The sequence below is a fragment of the Nipponia nippon genome, unplaced genomic scaffold (assembly GCF_047370975.1).
Source record: "Nipponia nippon isolate SJK-2023a ecotype South Korea unplaced genomic scaffold, ASM4737097v1 scaffold_2, whole genome shotgun sequence".
NCBI classification, from domain to species: domain Eukaryota; kingdom Metazoa; phylum Chordata; class Aves; order Pelecaniformes; family Threskiornithidae; genus Nipponia; species Nipponia nippon.
In genome coordinates, this window is record NW_028262336.1 from 63217777 (window position 1) to 63233188 (window position 15412).

General features: G+C 43.4%; 1 protein-coding gene across 2 annotated transcripts in view; it reads left to right on the forward strand.

Annotated features, from left to right (window-relative positions):
- Positions 1 to 398: 398 nt before the first annotated feature.
- The window catches only part of NCK2 (NCK adaptor protein 2), an 88110-nt gene continuing 73096 nt past the window's right edge, over positions 399 to 15412 (forward strand). For both annotated transcript variants that reach the window (XM_087758724.1, XM_087758725.1), the window contains exon 1: positions 399 to 661. The gene's annotated coding sequence lies outside the window, so the exon portion shown is untranslated. The remainder of the gene's footprint in view (positions 662 to 15412) is intronic.

Genomic DNA, 15412 nt, shown 5'->3' on the forward strand with positions numbered 1-15412 from the left:
TCTTTAAGCGCTCGCCGGCACTTTCCCCAGGCGCTCCCGCTCCCAGCGGGGCGCTTTACCGGGAGCGCCGCGTCTCCCGGGGGGGCCGGGGGCGCCAGGGCGCTCCCGCGGGGCAGGGCCCCCCCCGTGCCCCGCCCCCCGGTGCCGGCCCGCAGCCCCGGCGGCGCAGAGGGGCGGGAGCCGCCCGGCCCGGCCCGGCCTTCCTGCGGTGGGGCGGGGGGAGCGGCGGCCCTCCCGGCGGGCGAGGGGGAGTCCGGGGAGCTCCTCCCGCGCGATCCCGGCAGCGGCAGCGGCAGGAAGGGCAGGGCGGGGGCGGGGGCTGTGCCTGTGCCGGGGGGGGCGGGCGGTTGGCGGGGGAGGGGCCGCTGCCGCCGCCGCCGGGCGCAGCAGGCTGAGGGGAGGCAGGGAGCGGAGCCGCCGCCGCCGAGGGCCGGGGCCTTGGACGCGTCCGGAGCGGAGCGGAGGAGGAGGAAGGGGAAGGGGGGGAGCCAGCCGGCCCCTCTCGGAGGACGCGGCCCGCATCCGCCCGGGGAAGGGCAGAGGGAAGCGGAGGGGGGAGCGAGCGAGCGGGCGCCGCCGCCGAGGAGACAAAGAAGCGGAGCCCGCCTGGGCTGGGAGCCTCCCCGCCGCCGCCGCCCGCCCCGCTCCCCGCCGGCCGGAGGTAAGCGCGGCCGCGGGCGGGACGGGGATGGGGCCGGGGCGGGGGCCGGGGCCCGCCGTAAACTTGTGGCGGCGGCGGGGGGCGGCGGGGGGTGGGGGGGGAGGGCCAGCGGGAGCGGGGGGAGGGGCGGGTGTCACCTGGGCGGGGGAGGCCCCGTCGCCGCCGCCTCCCCGGGGGGGACCGGTACCTGCCGGGGGGGCGGCACCGGGGGCCGGGGGGTGTTTGTGTGCCGCGTCCAGCTGCGGGCGGGGGGGGCGGGGGCGGCTCCTCTTCATCCTCCCGAGTTGCAGCTTGCGAGTGTGCGTGTCCCTGTGTGACAGCCGCTGCTTTGTGCCTGCTGGCGGGCGGCGGCGGCGGCCCGGGACACCCCCGCCCCCCCCCCCCCCCGCTCCCCGCGGGGCTCCGCGCCCGGCCCGGCCCGGCGGGCGAACGGAGGCGGCGTGTCCGTCGGTCGCGGGGGCAGCCGGTGGGCCCGGCGGCGGGGGAGGGCGGGCAGCGCCTCCCGGCCGGAGCGCGGCGCAACCGGAAAGTTTCCCGGGCGGGAGCGCCCCCGGTGCGGAGCGCGGCCACAGCGGGCCGCGGCCGGGGGGGCGGCCTCCGGCCGGGGGGGGGCGGCCTCCGCGGCCCCTTGGCTTTCCTCTTCTTCGGCCTTTCCGTTCCGGGATTTTGACTTTCTGGAGCTGGAGGCGGGGGTTGGCTTGAGGAGCGCGGTGCGGTATGCCCCCGGTCGATGGCAATGTAGGTAAAGGACGTAAAGCTAAAAAAAAATTAAAAAATAAGGCAAAACTATACCTTGTGTACTGACTGCTCAGTAAAGCGCATCCCTGGGTGTTTTGGGAGGAAAATTGCTGAAGTTTCTAAGTCTCTTCATCCTGTTTTTAATTAAAAATGTGCCCGCACTAGGAGATGCGCCTTGCTGGCAGGCTGGGCGCCGCGGACCCCCTCAGATAAAGTTGTCAGATCGGGATTCAGGTTTGTAACTGGGGTCTGACCTGCCACCGGCTGACCGTGAGCGCCTCTCCACTCTAGTTCCTACGCTAGCATCTCCCACCCTTGGCTTTTTTGCAGTGCCTGTGGCCCTCTGCCTGTATCAGGGTTATTCCGTGAATTCCGTGTAGCATTTAACTCAGAACTGTCTCCTTCTGTTGATACTTTAAAACTCGAATGCTGACTGAGCCTCGGTGAGAATTTAAAGCGTTCTTTAGCTGAACCGCGTTTCTTCCCCTTGCTGTGAAGCAATATTTGTTTCTGAGGAACATACCGCTACTGTTGTAGTGGCTCAACGTAGGAGAATTTGACTTTTCTTTCATGAAACGCGGTCGTGCCCTTTGTAAAAACGAATTTTCATGGCCTAACCATGCGTGGTTTGTATCATCGAGAGTTTGGACTGGTAACAATATGGAGGAATTTGAAAGGGCTCACTGGGTAGGAGCTTATGAAGAATTTCTGTTTGGAAGGACTTGTTTGGCCACTGCTTTTTAGGAATCTGAAGCAGTCAGCACCGTGTAGATGATGTTAATGGTACTGTGTTTTCATTTTTAGGATTATAACTTCTGAAGTAAAATAATGTTTTTGCTTCTTGGAGGTACTGATTTCACAACTCTGGAAATCAAAATCCTCTGTCTGACCCAAGTCAGTTTAAGCAGTTAAGGAGATCGCTTTGTCTTCGTAACTGCCTTGCTTCTTGAGACTGTGACAGAAGATGTCGCTTTCAGGAGCAGTGAATAAATGTAGAGGTAGAAGGCCCCTGTACCACGAAGATCAAGACTGTAATTAGCAAATGTTTTTATATAGGCCATGAAACAGATACGGGCTCTTTGTGATGTTAGCTCTCATTGCCGTTGTTCTGTCATTGCAACGTTAGCTGTTGTATTGGCCTTTTACTTCTACCGGGTGACACTTCCAGTTGCTGTTGCGATATAATGATACACAAAATCTCTTTTGCTATATTTTTCCAAAACCAACAGCAGAGTTAGTCCTTGATTGTCTGGATGGTCCTTTTTATTACATCCTTGCTACTGAATATATGATAAATTAAAAACTTCAGCCTTTGCCTTGTTACTGCAGTGGCAAGGGAACTACTTCTCTCCCCTTCCTATCTTTTTCTTCTATAGTTTCCTGGCTAGCTGTGTGGGAGCGTAAGGAAAGGTATTCGCTCTCTTATGTGTCACCTCCCATCTTCTGTCTGCTAAAGAAGAGGGACAAGGTCAGCGGCGTCTGCTTCTTTTCCAGCCCTTCTTTTTTGTACCTTGTGTTGCTGTCGGTACGTTACTCCTTTGCAGCGCTCGTGGCTTTCCTCGGTAAAAACTCTAACACTAGCAACTCAAAAAGCGATGCCCAGATAGCTTTGTTTGCTGGTCATGGTCTTAAGCAGCAGCAAAACTACCTGGAGTGTCTGTGTTTTTCGTGTTCCTTGAGCATAAAAGCTGCTTCCAGACTCACGGAGGCAGGTGCTGTATCAATTTACTTGCTGCACGTTTGAAATCAAAACCAAGGCATCTTTGAATCCGAAGCATATGTTCTAGAAAATATTTCCTGTTTGCATCGAGGGACTGATGGTTTCTAAGCTGTGGGTATTCTGCCCCCTGCTCTGTGTTTTGAGGAGGGGGAATTGCTGGTGGGGAATTAGTTTTTTGGAGGAGTTTTTAGATAGCTGAAAACTGTCTGTGAAACCAGATGCTACCGCATTTTGGTTAGTTCAGTCAGACCCAGGGTAAGGTGCTGGGTGCTCGTCGCTGGACACCCTGCTCCCCTGAAGTAGGTCATCTGGCGTGTTGAAGAGGTGGAGAGTTGAGGTGCTCTGCAGGAAAGCTGCTTTCTACTTCTGCTGAAATAATAAACTTAAAGGCAATACACTTTATCCTTGTATTTACTAGGTATACAGAAATGTTGCAGAACAATAGTTTCCACAAAGAGAAAGTCAAGAATCCTTATTAGTTCCTAGGGTGGAAAACCTTCAGAGAGAACTGGGATGGTGTTTGTCATGTGGGAAATAGCGTTGTTTCTTCTTCCTAAAGCGTATAAGCGAGGCCTGCACTATTCATTTAACCAGTGGACCATTGTCCAGTCTTCTGAAAAATGTACTGCATGAGCCTGGTGGCTTATACCTTTTGAAAAATGACTTCTCTCTTTGTTTTGCTTTGTAAATTTATGAATGTCAGCCCAGGTATCCTAAGCTCGTTTCTGTTTTAGGTAGTTCCATTTAAATTTTTCTTGCAGATTCAATTAGGCCCGTTAGTTTCCTCATAATAACGTAGTCGTTGGTGTTCTGCCCAATTAAACCGTTGCTCTGTTCTATGGTGGGTAAAGTAATTCTTTCAAGTGTTAAGTTGTTTTTTTTCTTGGATTAATCTTTTTTTCCCCATCATAAGGATTCTTAATTGTTTCATAAATACTAATGAAATGAGTAGATTGGAAGTGCATTGAAATATGAAATATATATTTTTATATTCCATTAAATGTATGTGACACAACAAATGAATTTGTTTCTCACCATTAATGAAGTGAGTTCGTATTTTAAAACGAGCATAAATAACTGTGTGTGCAGTGAGGTGGCCTGGCAGTGTATGTTTTTAAGCTTTAATAGAGTATTGTAAATTTTAAGAATTCAGGTGCAGAGGAATAAATCTTGATTAGAGAATAGCAACCCATTGCATTTTAAATTATTGCAGCTATGCACAATAACCTGATGTCAGTAAAGTTTTAGAAATACTCGTGCTGAGAAAAACATCTGTTAGAGTGGAAGCTCAGACACGCTGGTATAGCCAGTATTTGTTCAAAGTCGTAGAGACAAACTTTGTGGCTTAGAGGCTTTTTTCCTCTGTAGGTTTGTTGTGCTGGTTTTGGTCCTGATCTCATTAACAAGTATTAATATAGTGACATTAACTAACATTGATTATTCTGTGAAGCAGACAGTGTGGTGAACATGCTGGGACTCTTGGTAGATACCTGAATTATCAAAAATGTTGCTTCTCTCTTACAAAGATGACAAAATACTGATGCAAAATAAAATGCAGTACAGGTGTGTTTTTAATCTAGGCTGAAGAAATCTGATCCAGTTTTCCTTAACTCATCTAAGTTATTGTCCGCAGAGTACACACAACTGTAGAAATAGATGTGAAAACAGATTGTGATATATACTGCAGATAGAGTATAGCTGAAACTTTATTAGGCAAAACTTGGTATATTTAGTATGTTTACAAAATCAGGTAGTAACCTTCTCAAGCAACCTCCTTTTTTTTTTTTTTTTTTTTAAAAGCAAATGAAATATAAACTTTGTTTCCAGGAAGATTTTTAATTTAAAAAAAAAAAAAGTATAATTAGATGGTAACTCGCTACCGTCATGTTTCAGCAGGTTGTGATGTTTTGGTAGGTAGGGCACTTTCTTCTTCTGTCACTTCTGCAGGTGTCTAATGCGTGGTCCTTGGAAGTGGCGTGGGTAGGATTTGCTGTGCCAGGGCTGGACTGTTTAGCTAAAATGGATCAATAACCAAAAATAAATGATCAGGCCTTCAGATTATTACTACTTGGGTAGAAAGGCAGATTTTAGCCTTCTGAGCCATTTAAAGTTTCTGAGTTCGAGAAATTACCAGAGTATTTGTGAGGCCCTTAATAGGAAGTGCAGTGACAGGGGTGTGAAAGCGGATACCGAAGTTTAGCGAGAGGCTGGAGGCTGTGGACGCTCTTCCTGATGCAGGTGAACTGGGTCACGTCCTCTTAGGGTGTGAGAAGCTGCTTTGAGCTGAGTGCTGTCTCTCGGCTGTCTTTCCTTACAGGTTACACTGGCTTCAGCTCCATGCAAATAGAGAGGAGCCGTCAGACCCTGCAGGAGAATGGGAGGAGGGTTAGCAAAAGCTTTCTGCTCACGCTGGGGTGAGATTTTGGGTTCTGCTAGCAGTGCAGCATTTAAAAAAAAAAAACAAACCAAAACACTTTTATTTTCTTAAAAATTAAATTTTTCTTAAAAATAAAAGTAAGCTGTTTAAAAAAAAAAATCAGTCCATTTCTCTTCTGATTTAACTATATTGTCCTTATTTATATTATTTTTCAAAAGTCATTAAACACTGTTTTAGAACCTTTCCTTCAAAATGATAATAGATCCCTTCAGGGTGGGAAGGTTTAGAAAGGAATGGTGGTGTTCATTAAGCATGCAAACTGTAAATTAAATATATTGGGGTATTCTAACTTATCCTTCTTGTCAAATTTAAGTTGGCTTAAATAATCCGTTTCGTATACCAAGTAAGTTTTTAGTTAACTGTATAGTAAAATAAAACAGTTCGTGAGTAGTTCCTTCACGGGTTTAGGAGAGAAGAGGAACACTAAATCCTGTTAAAACTTACTCTACATATGGAGAGTTAAATTGGTTTATTATTCTGAATTTCTTTAGGGTATTCTGGATTAATAAATCATTTCAAGGAACAGCAATAAATTAAGCCTCCTGTTTAGCAAGCCCTGGCACCGATACCGGAGGAGAGGAGTCCCGAGCATCGATTGGACTGGCCTCTTGGTTTTAATGCAATAGGAACACCCTCAGCGTAGCGTGGCTGCAAGGTTTTTTCCTTCCTGTTCTTACAGTAGCAGTGTATTCATCACACTTGTTTTCTCCCACATCCGTTGTGTGTCGGACTTGGCTCCCAGTGCCATCCTGGGCTACCGCTGTTCCAAGGGAGTTGACTTCTTAGTTGACATCTTAATGATGTTTTGGATGACAACAGGGAAAGTATTTTTCAGCTTTTTAATGCAGAAGGAGAGATACGTGGCTGTGTGATATGTTCTCGGGCTGAATTTTGATAGCTGTCATGACAACAAATCACACGTTCATTTCCCTGAATGGATGGTGTCCCTCCAGACACACACGGAGTGTTATCAAATTTGACAGATCTTGAATGATGACATGTCAAGGATTCTGGATTCCACCACAGGAGACTTGGGCTGCTGCAAATGCACGCTGCCACCTGGCTTGGCAAAACTCACTGTAGGATTTTTCTTGGTTTTGAGTTCAGGTGGAAAAACAAGTGCCCTTTGGGTTTTTGTGTGTTTTGTTTTAAATGGATTTAGTATTTGTTGAAAAATTAATTGGCAATTTTAGATTGAAACTTTGGTAGATTAGCAGAAGGAAAAAAAAGGTAGTTGGACTTCATCCTGTCACTTTCAAGATGTGTATGTTTCAGGTGCTTTCAGTGTTTTTAGTAAGAACTTCAGAAGGACAAGTGTTGGGTATTTTCTAGGTTGGAAGTGGGCACTTTATTCACTGAATTTCCGTTTTGTGTTAGTGCTATCAGTCAGTGATGATACAAACACCCTCTTAATTCTGCTGTGGAGGGCAGGGACAGGAGCTGACACCTGTATAGATGGGCTGTGAAGGGGGCAGTGGCACAGATGGTTTGTTTGGCTTATTTTTAGCCTTGGCTGTTGTTTACTAGTAAAGTTGCAATTTCAGTTGGACAGCTGTTTCTGGTTTAACCAGCCTGCAGAAGTAGTGAAAAGCTGGATAAAAGCCTGTAAATACTGGGTTTTGTGTGTTTTGTATGGGAATGTTATGCTGGGTTACGGCCCTTCAGCATCTAGCACTCTGGTAACTCTGACTCAGATGATCTGCAAACAGCAGTTTTACATGAGTGGTGTTGTATTTATTTATTTATTTAGAGTTCTGAATTATTTTTGTTAGCAGTATTGTCTGGCTATACCTGTAACATAAGTGAATTAAAAATTGGTACCATTTAGTTGCTGGAAAAAAGGTACCATGTTTGTATCTTTAATTAGTCCTTATTACCAGAACTCCTTGAAATCCTGTGGACATAGCAACTTTGGAAATATAAGTTAAGACATAGCATTTTTCCCAGCGAGTATTGAAATTTTGTAAAAGCCCTTGCTATTTTTGCAGCTTTGTGGTTTTAATTAAGAATGTTTTTGTTCCCGTCGTAAAAGAAATTGGCTATGGTATATCTTGCTTAAATGTGTTTTCCTTTAATCATTGCATGTTGAATACAAAAATATGTAGATGGTGTTTATAGGTATAAAGATGTATAGTTTTAAATCAAAAAAGAGCGTAAGCCGTTTAGAGTATAAACATATTGAGCTTCACCTTGCCTGTCTTTCAGAAAAAAGATTTAAAGGAAAATTGATGATCAGTCTCCTTCCTTTACATTTTCAGGTCTGTAGGCAGTCTTTCTGCTAGTGCTCCAGGGATAATATAGAAATAAATATATTGTGGACTATTCATAAATTCACACTGTTTTTAATTCCATTTAATTCAAATAGAGAAAGAAATTAATGCTAGTATCCCAAATAATTAATGCTATAATAAAGGATCTGCCTTCCACTTGACACTGAATGACTTATGTTCTGTTACATCAAAAGACTTAAATCATTTTGAGCATTCAATATTGAAATTCTAGTTCATGAATATTAGAAATTTAATCAGAGATCTCAGTAAGGACTGCGTGGATTGTATTGGGTTTAAACATGGGTAATAATAAAGCTTGTGTTTAGCACAAGTATCAAAATATGACACATCATTTTTATGAGCTCTGAGGCTCTTAAGGGATGCACGGGGAATCGTAATGAACTGAAATGTTATAGACCTCCTATGACAGAAAACTATTAAAGTCTGTGTAATGTTGTTATTGCGGCAATGTGTGTCTTCTGCCGTTAGTCCTGTCTTGTAATACTGATGGTTGTATTCCTTTAGGATCTTTTCTGATTTTGCTGACAGGAGATCCTGGATATTTATTTTGTTCAGATATTCTTTTCGCCTCTCTGGAACATCAGGAAGATGTAACATCTTGGCTTTGCCAAAATGTTCGTTATTTGTTTAATATCCCAACTTTTCCCATTGTGGCCCTGTGAAAATGCAAGGATGGGCTTAATACCTCTAGTGGTCCTGTTGGAATGAATGTCTCTTATTTACAAAACATGAAGCTGAGCCATAAGTGCATCTTTTTCAAGACAAGAACCACAATTACGTTGCAGGTCAACTCTTTTTTTGGTTATACGTTCTTTAACTTGTCGTGACATGTATGTTAAATTACATGTTGAACTTCTGCCTGCAGTGTCACATAGCCAGCTTATTTTTACAGACAGACTTTGTACCTATATGTTGTGTATTACATTACTCCATCAGCAGCCCCATAAAGTCAGTGGGACTGCTGGTAGTTTAGCATTGTTTAATGAATGATGATACTGAGATGTTAGAGAACAGGAGTGGATCAGGCAGTGCTTGGTATAATGCCTGCTTAAGTTGATGGAAAAAGGAAGTTAGTTCCTCATGGGGAAAACAAGGAATGATTTAGTTTGGTCGTTAATTTTAAAATATGGAATCCTAGAATTTAAAACAGAAAACCAGACTGTATGAAAGCAGAAAAAAGAAAAAAAACTATTAATGCGTGCAAGAAAAGCCCTTAAATGCATTGAGGGTTCTAATGTCTGTTTTGGAGGAACTGAGGTTTGAAGATAAGTGTATTAATGTAGATCGCTGAAATAAACAATTTTTAAAACTTGCCCCGCCATGTTTTAACTGTAATACATTGTTTAATGGTGCAACTAGACTTTGTTTCAGTCTTATGTGATAAAAGTCTTTTCAGCTTGTCCTTGTGATTTATCTGTTCTGTTCTTTGATGTTTTTCTGCTCTCCGGATGGATAATTTTAGCGGTTAAGTAGTTGGTCATTTGGATTCCTTTGAGATAATATAAGTGACATACTCGTGGTTAAAAGAAGATACCATATATAACTGCAATCTGAATTAATGGACGTTGCCTTACTCTGCTGCAGCAATGGCATACATACCATTCCTAAGTGTACATAGCGTTAGAAGCAGCTTGGTATTCAGTAGATTATACTGTGCTTGCTAAGCAGATGGTAAAATTTTAAATGTTTCATTCTTCAAAGATAGCAATCCTGAGTCTGATGTCAGCGAATCACGAATGCAGCTGAGTCAAGGTGGAGTTACACTAGAGAGAAGATAATTTTTCTGATGGTTGAGGTAGAGCACCTGTTGCTGTATTATCAAGTCACTTTAGTTACAGAAAAACCTAGGAGTCTATATATATATATAGATCAGCAAGATAATCATCAGCTACCTTGTGATCGTAAAGCCTTTTTGGTGTTGATTGTGTAGAGAACAGCTTGGCATTGCTAATTCGAGGTGCATTTGGCAGTTTAGGTTTTCACTGCGTGAACTGAATGTGTTCGGCAAAGGAGCTGGTAAGGATGAGCAGCGAGGGAAGGGCTGCGTGTCCCCCAGGTGTCCCGTGCTCCGCAGCCGCGTGAGGAGGTGTTGGTAAACGTGCAGGGCAGGGCTCGTAAACTGCAAGCAGCTCAAAACCCAAGAAAATGAAATGCAGTATCAGACAGCTTCAGTCATGTACACCGGTCAGCTCTCATCCCAGCCAGGTGGGGGGGGGAAAGAAATCAGGTGTTGCCCTTCAGGCCCCAGCCCTTGGGCAGCACTGTCCTGCCTGCAGGTGAGCCTGTCCTGTGCCTGCCTGGGCAGTGCTGGCAGCCCGAGATGTGACCTCCCTCTGCCATCCCACTGGTCAGCTCTGCCTGCTGCCTGCCTGCTGCCTGCCTGCCTGGCAGCAGCCCTTGGCTCTCGCTTCTGCCCTGTTTTCCTGGGACCGGCTATTTGAACGTAAGGGATGTGCCCAGGTTGCAAGATGCCGTGCCTGCTGTTCAGCAGCTGGATTTCAATGGGTTGTTTAAATTGCTGACGCCGTCCTAAAATCGTGATGCCCACTAGATGTAGGGAAACCCCAGCAGGTTCAACCCCAAAAAACCCAGCAACAATCAAAACCCCAAACCTGATAAGAGTACTTGCATCTGGTATCAATATAATTAATAATTTCGTTGGTTATGTAGATGCACCTTTAGATTTTATCAGGGAAATACCATTTTATTTTACAAAGTTTGTAAATATTTGATCTTCATTCTAGTAAAACTTTAGTTAGCGCATCCATTGATTGTAATGTTATCTAAACAGACGGCTATCGGCTCTGCTTTGTGGCTTTGTTAGTCTTTTCCCTCCTCCTCTTCCATTTTGCAGTGTTTTGTACACAGTTAGTATTGGGAATGGCCTTGATTGTGAGTGAATATGTTTTTGGGTTGTCTGTAATCCATTCATATGGCAGAAATCTTTCAGCAATTAAAAAAATAATTAGATAAAACTAAAAATACCCCCCCCTCCCCCCGTATCCTGTTTAGCATGATTACACTCATTTGGGAATAAAATGAGCAAGATTTGACTGAAACATTACAGTTAAAAGTGATGTTAAAAAATACAGTTGATGAGGTTTCTGAAATGAGGACAGATTATCCACACTTTTGAACCCTTGCATATAACATTTCTGTAAAATTGTTTTAAACTTTATTCTTCCATGTATATGTTCTGGCTTTGCATTAGGGTATTGGGGTGGGCTCCCACGTGTTTCAGTCAATAAATGTCTTTCACTAAATAAAAAGAAGCATGTTCACATTGAGAAAAGTCGTGAATGTTTTATGTTGGTTTTATGTCATTTTCAGCGCAATTGTCTTAAAATACTGTAAATTTACAGAAGGCTAAAATGAATGCCGTGGTGCGTACCCGTCCTGTGGAGAAGTCTGTCCCTGCAGCTGCTGTGTGAGAGTGATCATCATACGTTGTCTTGAATCATGCAGCCCCTTGCTCTAATCCCTCTTTCAAAGCATCCAAATCTGCCTTCTTCCCATCTCCCTGAGCAGGGGGGCAGTGGTCATTGCCTTAGAAATACACTTCTTTTGACTAATTCAATTTTTCCAAGCAGCTTAGAGGTGGTCAGGTAGCTGAATGGCATCCAGCTGCTGTGTTATGGAGCTTCTTGTCTAACGGTCTGCTGTTACAAAAGTTGCTGTGGAGGCTATTACTCATGTATTCTTCATGCCGAAAGAGTCTTTCCATTAAATTAACAGCTGTGAATAGGATTTGGATGAAGATATTTTTGTTCTTGTTTTGTTAGCTCACTATTCTAAGCATGTAGTCACACACCAGTCACAGAAATGAGGTTGTCTGCTTGCTTTACCTGCTCAGGCTGGGGGTAAGTACGTGGTGCCTTACAGGTTATTGTGTTGAATATCATGTTTTCGTTTCCTACCTACATATGTATATGCCTGCAACCTGGTATTTGGGAATGATTTGTTAAATATGAATTTATGAATATCACTGTGGTCCAAATTGGGGTAGGATTTACCAGTGTGAACTGGCTTTGGACTAAAATGAATTGTATAAAAATAACACCGTGCTTTCCTTCCCTGTGCAGCATCCTCCTCCTGCTTGTCCACTCTTTATTGTGGGAGAGAGAGAGCTGCTGAGAGATGTGTGATGAGGTCCAGCACTGGATCTCAGCACGGCAGGGAGCTGGGGGAACAGCAGAAGCAGTCTTATGTTTTTCTGTTTTCCAGTAGCTGGATATTCTCTTTTTAGCAATATTTCTCCAGAATGTTGCTGTTACAAAAAATCGCTATTCTTCTGTACTGAAATGTAGCTCGGGGTTTTCAGCTTGTAGATGTGCGATAATATACTTTGTGACAGTTGCTGTTTCTGAGGCTTTCATATGCAACACGGATCTGAAACTTTTAAATTTCTAGGGGTAGTTAGAGGAAAGTGAGTTGGAGAATAGAAATCCTGAGCTTAGAGAGAGTTAGACAAGGGATGCATGATTTACAGCTAGTAGCATTGAATGTGTATATAGCTTTTTTAAAAAAAAAAAAAAAAGTTTCATTTGGGCATACTTCTGAGCTTGGTTTTTTAAAGTCCGTTTTTTGTGCCTACCAGCCTTCGCTGCGAAGTGGACATAATGCAGGTTGCTGAGTCATTGACCCTTGTAATCAACAATTTATATATCTTCAGCTTGTTTAGCTTCATACCAAGAAGCGGTAGAAAAGTGATTTTTATATAAAATCACTAGGTGAATAAACTTGTTCACGAAGGAAGGGCTTTAATTTTTCTCTGGTATGTCTAATTTTTTATCATTATGTGTGGACTTACAGAATGTGCTCAGCTGAGATTGATCACTGGTGTGTGAAATGACCAAATTATAACAATGGAGAGTTTTCTGAGGTGGGTAATATATTTTCATACGTAGCTTCCAGCAATGAGTTTAATACACTGAAGGCCACATTTTCAGTGCTTCTTTTATTGAAATGTAGTGCTCTGATCGTTTTTCTGCTGAACTTCAATTTAGAGCTTCATCTGGAAAACATCCAAGGGAAAAAAAGCATCAAAGCAAAATAATAAGAATTGTCTTGGAATGCAGGAGGATTTTTAAGTATAAAATTAAAATATGCAACGAGAGCTTGAAAAAGTGCATAGAACACCTTAAAGGCTAAATCTGTAAGTAAGAAAGGAAAATAGCTTTACTGGCTAATAGCTTTACCTTGATGTTGTAATAGTTTGCTAACCTTGGGTACAGGAAGTAAACTTTTACGTTCTTACTGTTTATAGCTTCATTTCCCATCTCAAATGTTTTGGCTTTGCTTCAGCTAAAGAATTGTTACCATTTTAATGATAGATCCCCAAGGAATATACTACTACCTGCGGAGCTCTGGTTTGGTCCTGTGTTCAAAGCCAGCAGGTGAACTCTTCCAAATACTTCATCAGCTGAGTTATGATACTCGAGCCACTTAGAAATATGTTTAGTTAACTTTTCCAAGCCTTAGATTTGGGACTTTGGCAAGAAAAGCACATACGTGAAGAAGAAAACTGTGATTAAAAGAAGTGTATGCATAGTTGAGAATCGGTTCTCTCTCTTTAGCATTTTAGTTGTGACAGTATGAGAACTGCTATTCTAGATGCTTTTGTCTGTCTAGGAGAGTTTGTGGCCAGCGTAGTAATAGCTGTGGGAGGATGGTAGAGTGTGTGCAACTTCAGCATCTGAGGACTTTTCTGTTTCCAGGACCTGCAGTTAAGAATATGGTAAAAGTTGAATTTCAGACTGATGGCCAATATATTTTATTGTAGGAATAATTAAAGAAGAAACTTCTGCATTATGCAGGAACACCTCCATATATCATGCTGAAGTCATTCTCTCGTTTAGGCTTCCCATGTGGGATTTTCTTTTCTTTGCAGCAGGCCTGGACCTGTCAAACAGAGGCTTGGGTTCTTCTTGAATTGTTCTGGCAGCATCAGCAGGTGGTTTCCATGCAACCTGCAAAACATATAGAAAGTTTTGTAAAGTGCAGATTTTCTAGGGGTTTTGTTTGTTTTTATTCCTCCTTGCAATGAATATTAAAATGTTCAGGAAATTTAGCATACTTTATTTGTCTGCTGGGCACAATAAAATGTTGCTGTAGCATGTGAAAGCAGCTTTTCATCCCACCCACAAGCTAGGTATACATAAAAAGCCCAGTTTTTGGCTGGGGAGGGAGAGATCTGCTCATCAACCTAAATCTTAGCAGACATGGGGATTTTCTTCACCTCTTTTATTACCGAGGACTCTTGTGCATGCTTTAGTTTCTACATTGTCTTTCCAGCTCAGCCCATGCATTTTTCCTGCTTTTCTAGGACAGGAATAGCTTCCTTGGGTGGCAACACCAGTGGCTGGAAGTGCTGTGCTTGTTACGCCTGGGGAAAAAGCCCTGGCTTTCTCAAAGCCCACTGCCTCTAGCAGCAGCGAGCAGATATGCTGTCATCATTAGGAGATGTGAGTGGCAGATATGCAGTTGTCTTGTCTCTGGATGGCTGAAACACTCATCAGCTGGAGCAGCTGAGTGGATCCTGGTCTTGGATGAACATGATTGATGAGTATACAATGTCTGTGCTGTGTTGAATATCCCAGTTGATGCTGCCGTAAGTTGTTTTAGGTGCTTGCAAGTATTCTCTCCCAGTTAGGGTGGAAATGCTCTTGATTTTCTTCCTCATATATAGAAACCTTGCAGTAGGTCTGGATTAGACTGTGATTACAGAATCACTTGTGCTTCCTTGCTGTCTTTCCAGTCACCTCCCCATTCTGGTTAAATAGTATACATATGCTGTCTCCAAAACAGATTTTGCTATGGAATATGCACACGGGAAGTTCTTCAGAGACTCTAGCATCCACCCCTCTGTAGTAAGGTTTGTTTTTTTTTTTTTCTTGATTTCTGTGTGTGTTTCAAAACAGGGTACCACCCCCAAAGCAATTCTTTTCAACAGAGTTATTACTCACTGTTAATTTTCATCCTTGGGGTAAAGATGTGTGCTAAGATAACTTAGTTTCAAGAGGCAACTTGAGGAGAAAAGAGAGGAAGGTAAAACTGAGCGTGCCAGCAAAAAAGTGAATGATTCTCTGTTTCTTTGTATCTGTGTCGGAAAATACCATGATCTGTGATTCCAGCCTTGAAAGAAAAAAGCAAGGAGGAAAGTCGTTCCAGTCATGTAATGTCATTTGATTGCTGCTTGCTAATCTGCGTTTTCTTTCTTAGAAAAAGAAAAGGATCATTCATCACAGATTGCAACTTGTGGAAAGTAGACATCCCTGGAAAGTAGAAATTGTAGTAGAAGGATGAATTAGTTGCTTTCTACCTACAGCACAGGACTTGCTCATTTTGGCAACAGCAAGATGTTTAGCTCAGCTCCGCCAATTTTTTTTTTTTTTTTTGAAATCTCACTCTAATTTGCTGAGTTTGGAGACTGTGTGATTATTTCAGCCAGCAGGAGAGCCTTATTTCTTTTTCAAGTTTTAAAAAAAATCTGTTTGCTAATTGTTCTGTTATTTTTTTGAATGTTACTTCATAGTGTGCACCATTAAAGTTTGTATGCAGGAATG